The 6,142-nt window shown below is 41.3% G+C and overlaps 1 pseudogene; it reads right to left on the bottom strand.

Annotated features, from left to right (window-relative positions):
• Positions 1-786: 786 nt before the first annotated feature.
• LOC138080794 (large ribosomal subunit protein eL21-like) lies at positions 787-1,468 on the bottom strand (annotated as a pseudogene).
• Positions 1,469-6,142: the final 4,674 nt, after the last annotated feature.

The following is a 6,142-nucleotide window of genomic DNA, read 5'->3' as shown; positions in this document are numbered from 1 at the left end:
TCTTTTTGAAAATAGCCATTCTAACAGATATTTGGGCTTCCCTCGTGGCTCAGCCGGTAAAGAATCCACCAGCAATGCAGGAGACCTGGGTTTGATCTCTGGGTTGGGAAGATACCCTGGAGAAGGAAACAGCTACCCACTCCAGTATTCTGACCTGGAGAATTCCATGGACTGTACAATCAATGGAGTCGCAAAGAGCTGGACGTGACTGAGCAACTTTCATTTTCAGTTTCATTCTAACATCTGTGAGGTGATACCTCACTGTGATTTTCACTTGCATTTTCCTGATAATTAGTGATATTGAGAACCTTTTCCTGTATAGTTGGCCTTCTGCATGTCTTTTTTGGAAGAATGTCTATTCAGGTCCTCTGCTCATTTTTACATCAGGTAGTTTGTTTGTTTGCTGTTGAGTTGCATGAGTTCTTTATAGATTTTACCAGATATATCATTTGAAAATATTTTCTTTCATTTGGTAGGTTGCCCTTTCATTTTGTTAATGTCTTTCTTTGCTATGCAGAAGCTTTGTAGTTTTTTTTTTTTTTTAAATAAATAATGTTGGGCAGTTTATTAACCAATGGCGTATATTACATAACAAACTACCCCACATCTTTCAGGAAGAAAACCACTCAGTTTGAAAAGTAAAGATGTCACCCACTGAATTTAAAGCACACAATTAAAATGCGCTTTAAATATTTCTCAGGGGGGTGGGAACGTAAGACTTCTACTCAACTAAGAGAAATGTTTTAAGAGTCCAGATCTTTTATTTTCTTTATATTCATCATGCCATCAAATCATGGAAATAGGCTCCAACAGTTCCGGCTCCTCTTCAGTGGTTCTCATGAAGCGTGCTTCTCTGGGTGGAGCAGGCTGACTCTTCAGTCGAGCCCAAGTACCTTTCTCTTTGTCTTCCTCTGTTTCCCTCCTTCATTTTCCTTCACACATTTTAGGAAGCTATCTTGGCTCTTAGGATGCCTAATTTGCTCAATATGTGCTAAGCTGCTACAGTCTTGTCTGTCTCTTTGCGGCCTTATGGACTGTAGCTCACCAGGCTCCTCAGTCCATGGGATTCTCCAGGCAAGAATACTGGAGTGGGCTGCCATGCCCTCCTCCAGGGGATCTTCCTGACCCAGGGACTGAGCCCATATGTCTTATGTCTTCTGCATTGGCAGGCAGGTTCTTTACCACTAGCGTCACACATGTTGATTCTCTTGGCAAGAATCTTGTTCTTAACTTGTTTGTTTACAATGGTGCTAACAGCTTGCTGGGTAACATCATCGACTCTTCCAGTGTTGCCATGGTAGCATTCGTGGGGCATTCCTTATTGAACAGTGTCCATCCCCTTGATATCTACAATGTCACCTTTCTTGTAGATTCCCATGTATGCTGCCAAAGGAACAACTCCATGTTTTCTAAAAGGCCTAGAGAACATGTAGGGAGAGTCTCTCCTTTTTCCCTCCATATTGGTCATTTTGGTGAGTTAGTGGAAGATGGCGGTTCCGGACGAAAAGGCAGAAGCTTCATAGAATTGATGTAGTCTCACTAGTTTATGTTTACTTTTGTTGCCATGAAGAAAAAAAATTGTATTTTAAGAGCAAAATCCATTTAGTTTAAAAAGCGAATTGCTATTAACATTTGTCTTCTCTCTTTATGTCAACAGCAAAGAACATATGTTGGTCTTTCAAAATCTTTAATATGATAAAACCTGTAAAATATTAATAACATAATTGAATCAATGCATTTAATGCCTCTTTTGATACATTTATATTACTTTGCACACAAAGAACATCTTTAGGGAATTCCCCAGGGGTCCAGTGGTTAGAACTCTATGCTTTCACTGCCGAGGGCCTGGGTTCAACCCTTATTGGGAAACTAAGATCCCACAAGCTGAACAGCCTCCCCGCAAAGAAAAATTCTTTAATCCAAAATTCTCAAAATATTCAATGTTTCTCAATAAAAGAATATTTTGCAAGAAGCTATACATTTCTTGCTTTTCCTCATGCTTAGCTGGAGTGGTGTCAGTTATTAAATTTGCTCTGCATATGCATGCCCCATCCACTTACCAGAGAACTTTCTAGAAGCTCACATCCGTTACTGGAACAGCACAAATCCAGTCTTGTGTACATGTACCAGGGTTCCCACCACCTCTTTTGTTTCCCTGTGTCCTTGGCAGTCCAGTGTCAGCACCCTGACTGGGCTTGTTTCTGGGGGCAGTTCCTACAATGATGATTTTGTAAATTAAAAACAAAAAAGAGTCCAGGGCTCTGGTCTATGGTCAAGAAGAATCATGGAGGAGTGAGAATGGCATCATTGGGTAGCACAGTGCTCTAGGATCTCCCTAGAGAACTGGAGATTGGAACTGCTGATTTCTGGACTCCAGCCTTGCTCTGAGGATGAGGACATTGTCATTCCTCTAGAGCAGGGCACCCACCCTGAGTGCCTCCCAGACCCCAGGGGCTGCAAGTGAGTGGATGAGCCTGGAAGGACCTGTGTTAATGGAAAACTCACGCCCATGCAGCAAGGTGTCTTCTCTTGGCCTCCACATGGTTCCTGCTGGAGGGTTAGAACTGCTGATTTCTGAAGAAGCCAGAACTTAACCATTTAAAATGTTACACCTCTCAAATTTTACATGTTGACAAACATTTACATTTTTTTAAAAGTACAGTGTAGGCCAAAGAAAATAGATGTGAGGGCCCGTGAGCCTACAACATGCATTTTCCTCTAGCCGCTTGTCACTGCAGCTGATTGGGACAGAAAGAAGAGCAGGCCCCTCTTGGGGAAGGCTGCCCATCCGCTGTGTGTCAGTGAGCACAGGCACCCAACCTTGGCTCTGCTGGGAACCCAATGAGGACATGAAGAATCTGATCATCCTGATAGCCTGACTTGTAACAGAATTGATTTTCTTTCTGTCATTTCAGATTATCAACTTAAGGTTGAGTTTCAGTGAGAGTTTTTTGGAGTGGTCAATAAAACCCCCTTGAAAATGTAAACTTGCAGGGCCTACAGGTGCCCTCAGAGAATGCGTGGTCCAGAGAAACTTGCATTTGAACGCAGGCCAGGGCAGGCACCAAGAGCCTCTGGCTTGGCAGATTTCTCCTGCATCGACCTGCTCTTTGGAGGTTCTTGCTACATGGTTTCTCCAGGATAGAAGAAAATCAGGAAGTTTTGGATGGCTTTCTCTGCAGAGAAAGGGGAACATTTCCATCATCTTTCTGGTTCCAGTTCTGCATGGAAGGGACCTTCATAAATACATAGAGATGGTCCCAGCAGTTCTCTATTTACTACCACCCTGTTTATTGTGGTGGTAAGATGATTGTCATTGATTCTTATAGATGATTCTCCTTGGTTCCCAGTGTCACACAAGGTGCTTTTTGCTGTAGTTCTCTCTTTCACTTCTCTTCCAAGTAGGAACCAGTGAACCAAGATGGTTTGCCAGGCAGATGCACTTGCTGAAATGACACCTGCTGCCTGCCACAGTGTGGTGAAAATCAGAAGGTGAGAAAAAAGACTAACTAAGGAAGGTTTAGTCTCATCTTGCACTCAGCAAGATCTGTAATTAATTTCTCAGCATTTGTATGAAGTAAAAAATGCCAATAATTCCAAGAGTAACCTATTAGGATGATGGGAGAAAGATTTGAAGTGGTTCAAGGCTATCTTACCTCTATTATCCTTGGTAAGATACAAAGATATGACTTGATCTTTTTTCTGTCCAGAAGCGTTGCCACACATCACCGTCACAGAAGTTCTGATTACATCATCTTTGCAGCACTGAAGTGGTGGAAGGTTTTCCTGGGTGAGAATCACATAGCCTGTCAGGTAATGAGTGCATTTCATACTTAATTTCATACTTAATTACAAGTGCTCTCAGCTCTTTGCTATTGGTATAAACTGACTCCAGAATAATAGAACAAATGCCCTCCATTAAGACTAACTCTTTCCATACCACGCTGCAATGAAGACAGGTGTTTGAGGGTGCCATATGTATTTAGGAACCTCCTGTTATAAAAGGGCATTCACCATAATTTGGCACCTGTCACTGAAGCTAACATGTGAGCCTGGGTCTGGGAATGTATCTCATTAGTTGGGTTATTTGCAGAAATAGGCAGAAAACTCTTACCTTCACATCACCAAGCAAACTATGAGCAGATTAATCTCAGAGTCCTATTCAGTTCAGTTCAGTTCAGTCGCTCAGTCGTGTCCGACTCTTTGCGACCCCATGAATTGCAGCATGCCAAGCCTCCCTGTCAACTCCCGGAGATCACTCAAACTCACGTCCATCGAGTCGGTGATGCCATCTAGACATCTCACCCTCTGTTGTCCCCTTCTCCTCCTACCCCCAATCCCTCCCAGCATCAGGGTCTTTTCCAATGAGTCAACTCTTCGCATGAGGTGGCCAAAGTACTAGAGTTTCAGCTTTAGCATCATTCCTTCCAAAGAAATCCCAGGGCTGATCTCCTTCAGAATAGACTGGTTGGATCTCCTTGCAGTCCAAGGGACTCTCAAGAGTCTTCTCCAACACCACAGTTCAAAAGCATCAATTCTTCAGCACTCAGCTTTCTTCACAGTCCAACTCTCACATCCATACATGACTACTGGAAAAACCATAGCCTTGACTAGACTGGCAAAGTAATGTCTCTGCTTTTGAATATGCTAGCTAGGTTGGTGATAACTTTTCTTCCAAGGAGTAAGCGTCTTTTAATTTCATGGCTGCAATCATCATCTGCAGTGATTTTGGAGCCTTAAAAAATAAAGTCTGACACTGTTTCCACTGTTTCCCCATCCATTTCCCATGAAGTGATGGCACCAGGAACTCTATTTTAAAAAGACCATGTATGTTTAAATAGTCAAGGCATTTAGAATAATTAAAATCTTTATTTTCTTCATCTCTTTAAAATATCTCAAGGCACTACTACTAATGATTTTCTGCTCAAGCCTATTTATCAAGATGATATTTCTGTGCACAGTAAACTGACATGGCGTATTCAAAGGGCATTTTCATTGCTAGGCCTGGGATTTTCAAAACAGGACACATAGATTATACTGGAGTGTTTTAATAAATGCTCTTAATGGGTCACAATAGAACAGGAACTGTTTTCAAAACCAATGTGTGATATGATCCAGACGATTCTCAGAGACAGGCTTCCAAGGACAATGTACCTCATACTGCTATGGTGGAACATGTATAAATTATGCACTTTTTATTGGAATAGTTGAATGTCAGTTAATAGAATCAAACAAGGACCAACAGATCTTACAAAGGCAGACAATTTCAAGAAATCATTCAAGATTATAGCCTGATTTCTTCTTGTTCCACAAGTTCTTCAAAGATAGATGCTTTGGAGGAGATTTCCTATGATAGTAATTCTTTATTTGGTTTTTGATGAAAATATGTTCAAACGACATATTCTTTCTCTAGACTAGTATTTGAATGCATGAACTGATTTTCTTATTAAAATAACTGGAACCAATTTTTAACCTCCAAAAGACACATTTGGATAATTTTTACATCACTTTTCTGTCTACAAACTTGGAAACATGAAACTTGTTATTTAGTTTTTCAAATATAGAATAGTAGCTTCTTGTGGTTTTTTTAAGCTAGGAATATTACGACAATTAGTACTCTTCTAGAGGGGTGTGAATTTCTAGAAGCTACATTTCTACTTTGCTTCAGTTTTGAGGAGATGCAAGAGCGGGCCTGTCTGGGGCTCTGGCCACCCCTTGCCCGGCCTGGGAGAGCAAGCGCTTCTGGCGCTGCACCTTCCTTATTACTTGCTGTTAGCTGCAGACTGTCTCCTGGGCATCGCCCAAGGGTCATTTGCATTGTAATTTACAGAACTTCAGGAAGGTGCCTCATGAAAATATAAGTGATTTCCCCCAAGAAAGTGTCCAGATTTAAATATATTAATTAATGAAATAGAGTTACTCCCATTTTTGAGAACAATGGCATTTCCCTAGCTTTCATTCCGTAATAAAGAGGAAACTTGTTTCCTGAGACTGTGAAATGTCAGGGTGACAGTTCAAAGGCGGTTTCATCTGATTGTCCAGTTGTAAGAATGAAATAGTGCAGATACAAGCATGACAGGTGTGCATGTAAGAATATGGATTTTAGGTGGTCATTAGGAGACTGAAATTTTATGGTGACCAT

This window comes from Capricornis sumatraensis, chromosome 6 (assembly GCF_032405125.1).
Source record: "Capricornis sumatraensis isolate serow.1 chromosome 6, serow.2, whole genome shotgun sequence".
Lineage (NCBI taxonomy): Eukaryota > Metazoa > Chordata > Mammalia > Artiodactyla > Bovidae > Capricornis > Capricornis sumatraensis.
The sequence above is the reverse complement of the archived record's forward strand: the minus strand, read 5'-3'. Positions and strand labels throughout refer to the sequence as shown.